At 37.5% G+C, this 12,922-nt stretch overlaps 1 protein-coding gene across 1 annotated transcript in view; it reads right to left on the bottom strand.

The window, feature by feature from the left end:
* Window positions 1-12,922, bottom strand: part of galnt1 (UDP-N-acetyl-alpha-D-galactosamine:polypeptide N-acetylgalactosaminyltransferase 1) — a 100,413-nt gene that overhangs the window by 53,410 nt on the left and 34,081 nt on the right. Inside the window, exon 2 of the mRNA XM_084384958.1 lies at window positions 1,515-1,635. The gene's annotated coding sequence lies outside the window, so the exon portion shown is untranslated. The remainder of the gene's footprint in view (window positions 1-1,514; window positions 1,636-12,922) is intronic.

The raw sequence follows: 12,922 nt of genomic DNA, 5'->3' as shown, positions 1-12,922 counted from the left end.
ATTCATTATACTGATTCAAACTGAGACTTTCTGAATGATCATTAAAATAACCACATTTGTTTGGGTAATACTGGTTGCTAGGTATGTTTTGTTTATTTGCGTGCATCTCAATAGAAAGACGTTCTTTCTTGCAATTATTCAGTGGCACAGTTCCTTTACACACTTAATTCTGACTACAAGCTTACAACTCAAATAACCACTGGTGTGCGAAGGGCACTGTGTGTGTGTGTGTGTGTGTGTGTGCAGACTCATAACCAAACATGATCTATATGCAGTATGAAAAATGTCCCATACATCCTGACATAGTAAAAACTAATGTCCTTACATAAACATACTACAAAATCCAAAGTCAGCACTTGAGCAAAAACATAAAGAAAGTAACTATAACAGGATCCCTGTTTTCAGAGGTCTGCAGTATTTCCCAGAATGCAACAATAGTGCACAATGTAACAGTCTAATTTCAGAAACCGGTAGTAAGGGGTTATGTCACTGACTCTGAGACAAAGTGCGAGCCTGTGAGGTGTGCGTGTGTGTGTGTGTGTGTGTGTGTGTGTGTGTGTGTGTGTGTGTGTGTGTGTGTGTGTGTGTTTGTTTCAAGGGGCTTGAAATAGACGGACATAGTGAACAGAAAACTCTCAAGGCCTCATGTTTCTATTCTCAACTAAAAAAAGAAATGCTTTCCTACTTTTTGGGTTTAAGAAATTATCATCATACAAAGAGGAAAGTAAGAGGAAATAATCACGATCTCGCAAAGAAACTGATAGTGCTGATGGAGCATCTACACTGAAATGTCAAATTTGGTGTAGAAATCGGACTGAGATGCGGTTCCCCAAAGCCTGTGTTTGCAACTTCCTCTTCCTCTCACAGATGATTACATGCCTTGAGCACAGGCTCTTTCAAACCAGCACAACTAACAAGCTACACACACACAAAGACTCACAAAATAACAAAAAAAAAAGGGTGATGGAGATGGAGGGAGCTGTGATGCAAAAACTGCACCCAGTGCAGAAAACAAACACAAATTGATTACCAATGCAAAGCCTGGCAGAAACAACAAGTACAATTAAATACTTCAATTTGCAATCATTCAGCCATTTTGTGGTGTAACCCAGATCAATATGCATTACAGTCTATTTAAAGTTTAGACTGCTATGCACACACATTGTTTTAAGAAAAGAAAACAATGACCACATTTTCCTGTAGCATACTACATGTGTATACACTGCTGGACAAATTAAAGTGTTTAAAGATATTTTAAGTCCACAGGGCCAAAAAAGCCCAGAAGTTGAAGAAACACCTAGTTACGTAAATTTACACACAAAAAATGCCTGCATTACATGTGGAAAGATTGCAATAGAGTTCTTCCCTTTCAGACACTATATGTGAACTGCTTCATTGTCGCACTCAATTAACTATGCATTGTGAGAAAAACTGAGCAGATATTAATTCACACTTTATATAATAAAGAATAATTACATAATGGCATAATTGTCTGCTGCATATTCAGTGCGTACCTGTTGAACTCAGGTCAGAGTGGGTGAAGGAAGGCGGTCTCGTATCCTACAGCGCAGGGGCTCCAGATGAGGGGAGGAGCTTGAGGTCCCGCCACAGAAACCTGTTACTCACGCATGCTACCTGTAACAAACAAAGTCGACTGTTAGGGGAATTCCACTGTGTAACAGTAACTCTACATTAACCACACATTTATTAGTGATAAGTACACTATATAAAAGCTGAGCTGATTAATCGGCTGATTTTTGACCAATTTGAGATTATTACTTCAGTAGATAATCCTTGTGAATATTTATAAACCTATATAGTTCTGTCAATGAATAATTCATGTTTTTAAGTTGAGTAAATATTAAAATAAGCATACACCACATACAAACACATAGGGTAAGTGTACCCATTAAGCCCATGTACCCTTTAAGCCCACTTTCAACTCTTAAGTCAAATTTAAAAAAGAGAAAATAATATTTTATGCTGCTTATTATTTTAACCAATCCAGTGATTTGTTACTTCCCTGGCATTTTTAATTGCATACCAATTACATTTGGCAATGTTGAGTTAGCCCCACCCATGTGCATGCCATCTCAGGTGACCTCACACAAAGTCACCCCAAAACTTTGGTGTTTCGGGACCCTTCAGAAATCAACACATTTCAGCAATTTTCAGCCATTTCTTTGGTAACTACATTGATATTATGTCAAATAAGAGATAAATGTATTGTTTTTTGTGTATGAACAAATAGTACTTTATCATTTTATATCATTTTCCTTTAAATGGAAAGATGAGTTTTATTAGCTTGCGTTCAAAGCTAATCTCTAGGTCAAGCCATTAGCCTTACAGAAAGATAGACTGCCAAAGAATTAAGCATGTGAACTGCAAACAATGAATGTTTTGTGATTCATTTTACATTCATTTACAAATAAATGCATCATAAATTGTTTTGTAGAGAAGATTATTTTTATAAATTAACTTTTTTTTAAGATGGGCTTAAATGGTACAGCGCCACAAAACGCATGCAAACTAGAGCCAACACAAGCTAACCTTGAATGAAAAAAACTTAACATTTCTCAATGTGGGCATAATGAAAATTACTATGATACTTAGTCCAAAGTATATTTAAGCTCCATGCATGTATTTGTAAACATATCTTACATTTTTAAAGGAAAACATTGTCTTTTTTCACCATTACTCACTATGTACCATTTAAGCCCACCTTATGTATTTCAATGAGGAATCCCTCTAATTGCAAACTTTGATAAATTTTTTGAAAGTGTTTAAAGATAACATGTCTTTGTGTGCTTTTACCTTACTAACCTTTTAACCTTACCTTACTTACACACAAATTACACACATTCATTCAAATGAGATATAGCCCGGTTTGTCCTAAAGTCCTGTATGTATAACCGGGCATAATTCGGGAGCCAAGCTGAGTTAAGGCTTGAGATTCTGGGCATGGAGAGCTCCCAGAGGGACCCTATATTCCCCACAGTCTTGAGCCCCTGGGACCGTCCGGCTCCGAGATACCGGCACTTCCTGTCCAGCTTTGACCGGGCAAAACTTGGGGCCCAAGCCGAGATGGGGCTCTGGACTAAGGGCATGGAGGGGTCACCCAGTGGGCCGCCTATGCCGGGAGTATTGAGCCCTAACTCAGCTTTCTTCCCGAGGTATGGTCACTTCCAGTGGAACTTTGATTGGGCATAACTCCAGAATCAAGCCGACCTAAGGCTGCATACTCCTGGTGTGACCTGAGAGTCCCCAGAAACCCCAGAGTCTGGAGCCCCAACTCGGCTTCCTTCCCGAGATACACCCGGTTAAACTTCCACCTTTGACCAGGCATAACTTGGGAGCTAAGCCGGCTTAAGGCTCCAGACTCCCGGTGTGGGGGGCCCACTAGGAGCCCCTCCTAAGCCCAGAATTTGGAGCCCCAACTCTGCTTGGCTCCCGAGATACACCCGGCCTAACTTCCAGCTTGACTCCAGCTACAACTCCAGTCAAGCCAACTTAAAGCTCCAGACCACCGGCCACTAACACCTACCCATCCCACCCAGGGCTTCAATCAAACATTAGCAAAAGGATTTTTTTTTATTCTTCCCTGTCACTAAATAAATATATTGATGTTTTACTTCTTTAAAATCAATAAAAAAAACTATATTTTGTGAATTAAAGATGATGTGGGCTTATTTGGAACACATGCGGGCTTAAATGGTGCCAAAGTACCAATTAAGCCCATGCCAGACTTCTGACTTTATTCCTAAATTATCTTAATTTTATATTCTAAAATGTACATCAACTAATTAATACATTTTCAAATGAGAGATTGATCTTGCATTTTAACAAATTATTTTTCTTATAAACTATGTCAATATCTATGAAAAAAACCTAGATTTAGATTTTGGTGGGCTTAATGGGTACACTTACCCTAAGCCATTGTTTATGTGTGTTTGTCTGAGCCACTGGTAACTGGTAAAAAAAAAACATGTACACACACACACACACACACACACACACACACACACACACACAGTGTTGGGGAAATATACTTTTAAAAGTAATGCATTACAATATTGAGTTACTCCCAAAAAAAGTAACTAATCCCTTGTTTATGTGTGTTTGTCTCTAAATACCTAAAAAATGATTCCTTTTTCATAAGATGTCCCAGATTTTCCTTTTAAAAAAGGTTTCAAGAGAAATAATGATTAAGTTCCAGACTCATGGGAAATCAAAAATCGCTTGTAAATCTATCAAACGTAAAAAAGAGGGAAGTCATGATCGGAAAAGACTGCATGACTATTTCAGACAGCCTCTTCTCCTCCAAGTTAGTGGTCTTTCCACACTAATGTAATCTTTTCCTATCCTTCAATATCTCCTTCTCATGATTATCAACTGAAGTGTTTGTGTGTGAGTTTGTAGAGATGATGGCATGCGAATCAGTTGTTCCAGGTTATTCTCCTATATGTGGCTCAGGCATACTGCAATCTGAGCTAAGATGAATAAAAGATCAGCATGCAGCTCAACATCTCTTTTAGACGGAGAGTGACACTCGCACACACATTGGCAGTGAGGTCTTGAGGGAGGTGGTGGACACTGAGCCGCTACGCTTCATCAAAAGCACTTCTCTAATCCTTCAAACATTGTACAGGCCTTTCCACAGTCCACCACACAACACACACACAACATCAAAACCCAGAGACGGTGTTTGTTAGACAACTTCCCAAAAACCTGATTGTGTTTCTGAGGTGTGTGACACTGCTAGCGCTAGCGCCTTTCCCAGGAGTCATGGAAACGGCTGCTAGGTGAACAAAGGCCCAATTAAAGACTCTCATCTACTGTGGGCAGGTCACTACGACAACAAACAGTCTTTATATCCTCCACAAAATTCAGACACGCACATATTGTAGCATTTCATTTTAGTTCACTTGTTAGTCAGTTTCTTGTAATGATTGTAGTTTTAAAAGACTTTTTTTTACAATAAAAACTACACAAATTCAAGCTGTCATTCGAAATAATTCTATATTAATTACATGTTGTTTATTAGCATTACTCAGAATTGATGTACTTTATCATTAGTCTGTCCATTTTCACCAGTATGATGTGGATAAAACGATGTACAAAGTAAACAACTTAGCGTTCTCTACGATTCTCTTAGCATTCACACTTTTTAACACTTTTTAAACAATGCTCTATGCTGGGCTAAGGAGGTGACGCGATTCTGATGCCTGTACCGAACGGCAACATCACGACTATGGCGAGAAAAAACAGGTATGCGTGAACATTCTGTCCTTTTAAGAGGAGACCCTAAAAAGGACAGAATGTTCACGCATACCTGTTTTTTCTTTTTTTTAAACATTTGTTTACTTTGCATTTTCGTGTACTGTTTTATTCTATTTATATATGTTCAGTTTTTTTTAGTTACAAGAAAAAGTTATTAAACCTGTTATAGAACGACAACACTTTTTTTTTTGCAACTTATTTCAATATCGTGATACTATCGTATACTGTGATAAAAGCTTCAGCAATTAATCGCAACATGAACATTTGATACCCGTCACATGCCTTATTTATTATAACAGCCAAACTGAAACGTGAAATGTGATATATACAAATAAACTTGGGCTAAAATGCATCTTTCATTTGGCACACATTTAAATGTGTGTGTTTTGAGCATGTTCTGCGTGCTTGACACTAACTGCATTAATAAGACGCTTTGGAATAGAAGTTGCAGGACATTTCAGATTATAAAAAACACGTCTTAAAAAAGATTTTAAAAAAGATTACAGATGCACAAAATATTAGCACCATATCTGTTACTGGTCGATATAAGCAAACTTTTACATTTTTCAATTTCAAAAAGTATAGGCCTACTTACTATACTTGGTATAATTTCTATCTTTTCTTTTCTTTTCTTTAATGTGTATCTTTTCTATCATTTCTATTTCTAACTTCCTGTTTATTGTGTTTATTGTAACTTCCTGTTTATTGTTTATCAAACCATTTAAGCATTTAAGAATAAGCATAACAGCATTTTAAGCAATTATCTTTTATTTGCAAATGACCTTACACTGCCTGTGAAATGAGTCCAACTGCTAAACTCTGAATTGGCAGTCATATTTAAATATGCTGATAATTACCATGACCATATCTAAATTATCTGTTTGCATCTTAATTTCCATAAACGGTCTCAAAATGGAGGACTCGGGTGGAGTTTCGTTTTTTTTGAACACGTACATGATAGATCACTCTGTAGTAAGGAAAATCACGTTTTTGATATGCCCCTTTAAACACACATTTTCATAAACAAAATAATGTAAATAGTTCATAAATGATAAGGCTAATGTGACTACTAACTTTCCGCCAAACTAAATTCACCTCTCTTTCTCTCCTTCTCACCTTATCCAGCCTCACTTCCTCCCTCATATAAGGCTTTGTAAATCTCTCTTTGTAGAGAACCACTAACAAAAGTAATCAGTATAAAATGTGTAAGGCAAATGACCAGACACAAAACCACACATGGACATGCTGAAACATGCTACTATTCTGTGTATTTCAGCAAATAAAACGTTCTCAGGCAGACTCCGTGCACACACACACATGCCCTCTCACGCAGCATGTCTGCCCTTTATTTACACTGGAAAAAAAAGAACCCATGAAAAGGAACTAACATGAACCCTCTTGCAAACACACACATATAATAAAACACTAAGGTGACACTGTGTTTCTCAATGAAGATCAATTCACTTTTCAACAGCAAGGCTCCTGGACTACATTGCTCACAAAAGCACTTACTCTTCCCTCTTTAACACTTTATCACCCTCAGAGAGCTGCACTCCTCAGGTGAGCTGACTCGCTGCCCTATTAACACACATTATCTCACACACACAAAGCAACACCTGCTGTGACACATACGTAAATGTCTGTATCAGTATTTTTCCAAATTAGACAGTAAAGTCAATTAAATATACTATAATCTAATATACTACATTGGGTATATCCGTCCAATACCATATCAAGAAAAAAATAGATAGGCCAACATATTTTAAAATTCTAAATGTAAATTTATATTTAGAATATGTTTACTACCGTTCAATAAGAATTTTAAGAAATTAAGACATCACAAATAGGGGTGGGCGATATATACCGGTAGAAAATTACCTGGTAAAAAGTTGTCCGAGATTTGGAGATTTGCACTCATTTCAAATAAATGTTCTTTAGAATTATAAAAAATTATATATATATATATATATATATATATATAAAATATTATTATATATTATTAGTAATACTATTAGCATTGGCAAAAGCTTTTGATGCCTGTGCAATTGAAGTGTTTGAGATGCCAGAATTGATGAAAATTGATGCCAGAATTTAAACTCAGGTCTATATGGAATAATATGTTTACAACAATATTTTCATACTGTTTTTCTAGAGCTGATGTCAATAGAGTCATTCAGTGATTAATCTACTCAATAGCTTTGAAAATTATTAGGCATGATGTTTTCAAATTAATTGCTGCTTGAAGGAACATAAATTACTCAGCTCTGTCAATGCACCTTTCATGCATGCCAAAGGAGAAAAAAAAAGGAGAAAAACAAAATATTTCTGGCCAACATCTTTTCCATTATCTCTCTCTCACTCTCTCTCTCTCTCTCTCTGACACACTGTCATATGTTCAGGTTTGACGCCATCAGGGCAGCATGACAGGATACGGTCTCTGTTCCACTCCACAGCCTGACACTGACTTCCTGCTAATGGATCAGATCATCGGTGCAATCATCATCCCACACCATAAGGAAATAGCACAAACTATTCAGGAAAAAAATGGAAAAATTCTCTCTCTTTCACATGCACACTAGAAAATATGTGCTTTCTCACTCAGATTCATACTTTCTTCATGAGATCAGCAGTCACATTGCTTTTAGTTTCAAAGAGGTTTTGAAACCAGACAGAATCAGACAGTACAAGCCTCATTCACAATGACATCTGTCAATCAAATTCCTACAGAAAACACAGACACTGTAAGCACAGGAGTGTACTTGGGGGCCACTTGGTCAAATGCTAATACAATGATGAATAATTTATTAAACCTCAAACATTCAGTGATTCGTGCATGTGTGGGATATTTCTAGAAAATGTTACACTTAATTTTTTGCATCCAAAACCTTTTAAGAGTAAATCTTATTAAAATAAGAATTCATCCAAATGAATAAATTTAGTCTACAAGTATAGTGGACTTCTAAAGACTTGCATTAAAATTTATATAGACTTGTGAAATAAACCAGACGCTAATTTGCGCAGCTATTGGTAGATCGCGTTGGTCATGGAAATGATCCGGCTACGTCTGTGTTCTTTCATTTGTGTAAGTAGATCACGCGCAGAACTTTCCATTTCCCGTTGGCGCTTTTTTGAAATTGCGCTCTATCGCTAATTTGCCCTGTTTAGTAAATCTGGCCCTATATATTATTATAATTCTAGAAAATGATCAACAACAATGTGTTTATAAAGTAGCCTAATTAAAAAATGAAAAAGTTACACAATTAGTTCTTGTGTCGCTTTCAAGCTTCGAAAATGATGCAAAATATCCTAAAATTACATCAAAGTCCACAAAAAAAAAAGTAGGCAAAAAAAGAAAAATGATCCAACTCAACTATTTATTCATGAACTAGATATAACTATTACTCTTATGAACTGAATTATTTTTCAAATAACTTAAATTTCAATGCGCTTCTCCCACAAAACCATCATATGGCTTCAGGGGAGTGGTATGGACTGCTTTTATGTTGCTTTTGTGTCTTGTTTGACGCTTGAAATGTTCAGTCTCCATTCAATGTAACTTACACGGAAAAGAGCGACTAGCAAAATCTTCCATTCCACGGAAAAAAGAAAGTCATACTGGTTTGGAGAGACATGAAGGGGAGTAAATGATGGCAACATCCTTTAATCTTCCGAGTAGTGCATCTGACTGCGCATCAGAAAGGGCAACATGTCAGGATTTTGAAGGAAACCGTAGCCCAAATGTCAATGTGGCATGTCATAAGTGCAGCTGCTAATGTGAGTGAGACTAAGGAATTTACGAGGGTTTTATGGTGCGTATGGACGCACATGGCGTGTAATATCGCGCTGAGTAAAGCGCTGGCACTCAGCCAGCTGTTATACAAAGCCTGCATGGTTTGCTTACATACGATACAGCAGTGGTCAGAGACCATAGTGTGTGCCATTTCGCAGTTGAGCATGTGAAAAAAACCACACACACCCCGGGGCCTTTACTACCATGAAGAGTGTGTGTGTATATAACAGCACTGGAACATTAGGTACGTCATTGGAGGCGACGAGGGAGCAAGAGTGACTCTGTCCATCTGGCTCCGCACCACGCCTAAGAGAGCATGAGAAACGTCTGAGAGAGCTCAGCCACGAATGACATGCGGTACTCAACTCAAGACAGACGGTTAAAACATGCGAAACATCTGTGTCCATGGGTGGAGAAACTGTGTGTGTAAAACCCAGAGAAACCAACAAAACGTTCCTCTTCATTAAAATGCAAAGCACGCAAGCCACAACCTCATCCAATGTAATAAATCTTGCACACAAAATTCATCATAAACCCAACAACAAACTTCTTTCTTACTGCTATAAAAATGCTACATTTCAGAAGCATCACAAAACAGCAACAGATAAAACATGTTTTATCATCTCTTCATTATTGAATGAGATAAAGAGCCTCTACACTCACCTCAATAACTGTCTAGCAGAGTGTAATGTTAACTTTTTGCTACACCTGCCGATGGCCAATGGCATTTTAAAAAGTTAAGGATATATAATACACTATTTGTATTTTTTCAGATCTTATTAGATTTCTGCAACATTGGAGCATATATATATATATATATATATATATATATATATATATACATACATACATACATACATACATACATATACACAGTACTGTGCAAAAGTCTTAGGCATGTTAATGCAAAGATAAAACTAAATGCGGTGACAAACTAAGGCCACATTTACACATAGCCAGGTATTTAGAGAAACGAATAGCCATGCAAGCCAATCAGAATCCTCAAAATCGACAACAACGAATAGCACGAGCGACTTCCAGTTCCTTTCAAAACAACAGACATGGCGCGAGGTTCGTTTGTGTGGACAGACAGCGAAGCAAATGCAAACAGCCAGGTCAAAAGCGTTTGCACAAAAGTAAAAATGAGTACCACCTTAACAGCATCCATGATCAAATAGTAGCCAAACAAACTCTAAACATAGGACGCTCACATGATGTAAGCATTTTCTGGCGCATAATGTGACGTTTGAGAACCTAAAACCCCGTTTCTCCCAGTTGACACGGCAACACATAACCGGCGTTTTCAGAAATCTCCACTTTGGCCGGAGTTTTTAGAAATAATCGTTTTCTGGGATAAAAACGGCGTTTTCGTATAAATGACAGGCCAAAACGCAGGGAAATATCTGCGTTTTCCCATCGTGTAAACGGGGCCTAAATCCAGAAGAACTGTGGGAATGTCTCCAAGAATGCTTGAAGAAACCTTCCTGCAAAGCTACAGTACTGTGAAAAGTACTGGCACTTGTGTTAAAATGCTGTAAAGTGAGGATGCTTTCAAAAATAAAAATCACAAATTGAATTTATTTATGATTTAACTTGTATTAACTAATTCAAATCAATATATGGTGTAATGAACCTTTGCGTTTAAAACGTCTTTTTTTCCAGGTACACTTGCGCATAGTTTTTCAGTTAGCTTTGTAACTTGTATTGAAGGACTGAAACAAAGATGTTGTTTTTACTTTAAACAACACCTTATAAGATGCAACTTACAAATTCATTGATTAGCGATGTCACTGTTAAAAGGACAAAAACAATATCGCTTTCCTCAGCACACATTCAAACTGATTTTGTGATTGTGAATATAAGATTGGCCTGAAGAATATCAGTTAGAAGCAGGTAATGTGCTCGCTGAGTTGATCTCTCTCTCATAATACTCTACATAATATAATAAGCTTCAATGAAGCAACTCACGATTCCTTCGTTGCTAGTTCTAAAGAGACATTTTAGAATTAGTAACGGAGGCTTGCGCTCAGCTGTTAAACTGTCAACTCGAGATTTGAATCCATGGCAGAAGGAAGAGGTTCAGCACTAAAGAGGGTTTTTAAAGACAGTCTGTTGTTGTTTCTTATTTTTTTACAAACATGTGCCGTCAAACTGTTGTATAAACGCAATATCACACCCGTAGCCGTGCAATATGGCTCTATACGGGCGAATCACAGCTGTGTGTTGATATAGCGCAATAGCGCACAGCTACTCGTGTGATATTGGTCATACACTGGCACATGCCGTCTGAGAGCTGGTCCGACAACAGCCACACAGAAAACAGGATTAAAGCATGAAAGAGATTCATTGGGATTGAGATTGGGATTATGACTGACATGCAGAAAATCTGGAGGCAGATTAATTTTCAAACTCATCCAGCATATGAATTACCCTTGAACTGAACCAATTCAATGTTATTTGATGACTTGAAGTCAAGAAAAAAAAAAAAAAAAAAAACATTTCAGTAGTTTTAGTTCTATCACACTGTACCAGTTCTGCTACATAGGCTTCTAAAAATGCCTACTAAATAAATGTACATGTGGAAAGAGACCAACAATGTCACCACATAAGGGTGAAGTACTAGCCTGGTTAAAACCAGACCATTCTCAGTAGTAACTGAGTTATGGTCTGGCAAAGCTTCATTAATAACTCATTTCCAAAGGGGCGTCACCAACGGACGTCGCTCAAATGCCTCTGGGCGCAACTGGATAGACCTAAAACCAATCAGAGCGATCGTCATCGTGTAAAGCCATATGCTGCGTCCCAATTTGCCAAAGTTACACTATGCCATAAAAGTATGTACTCTTTTTGTGAAGAAAAGGTATTTACTTTTGAATGTGTAGCAAAAAAGTAGGCAAGCTTTGGGACATACTACTTCGTCATCTTTATCGGACGGATCTGTCGCGTGCATCCTGTCACGTAAACTGCCCTGTCAATCATCTTGTCACAGTTAAAATCCTCTATTAAATCGAATTTAATTTCCTACCGTTTCGGAGAGAAATGTAGTAGCACGTTCATCTGCCAGTGGGTCTTTCATGGAGACTGTCCTCATGTGTTTGCAATTTGAATATAATAATGCATTTAAAAGTTGGTGCGCTTCACCAACGGACGTCGCTCAAATGCCTCTGGGCGCAATTGGATAGACCTAAAACCAATCAGAGCGATCGTCATTGTGTAAAGCCCGCCTCAACGTTTCTGATTGGTGCCGCGATTTCGACGGATTAGAAATGGGCTTGAATGAGCTCTTCGCCAGACTACTTGCAGAGCAAATCTAAATTTGCAGGAAGTTGTCTGAGTACAGTGAAGTACAGATTGTATGACTGCTACATACAAGGGTCAAGTAGAAAGAAAAGATGTAAGATGCGCTGGAGTTCTCAAGGCTACTTGTTTGTCATTGAGCTGGAAAAGTTAGAGCAAACAAAACTATGAAGGAAAAATGACATGCTGATGTATTCTGGGCTTTGTTCCCTAAAATAAAACAATTGCTGCTTTGAAGTTACAACCTGATGTGATAGTCATTGCACTTTTACAACCACTTTGAATTTAATTACTGAAGAAAAAAAACTGACAAGTAGAAAAGGATGGAAATGATTGCTGTCAAATTAAGCTAATTAAATTACATTGAAAAAAACAAACATGTTTTGCAGTACCTAGGCTATTTTTAAAGACACATTTAACTACATGACAGCAATATAGTCTTCAACAGTCTCCAGTCCTGATCCATCACATGTAATCAAGAGCACACTGAAGTTTTCTCTAGTGTAGGCGTGCATGTGCTTAGTTGTGGTGAGTGAAATGTGATGCTCTTCAGTG

Source organism: Rutilus rutilus, assembly GCF_951802725.1.
Source record: "Rutilus rutilus genome assembly, chromosome: 17".
Lineage (NCBI taxonomy): Eukaryota > Metazoa > Chordata > Actinopteri > Cypriniformes > Leuciscidae > Rutilus > Rutilus rutilus.
This window is presented reverse-complemented; position numbering and strand designations above follow the sequence as displayed.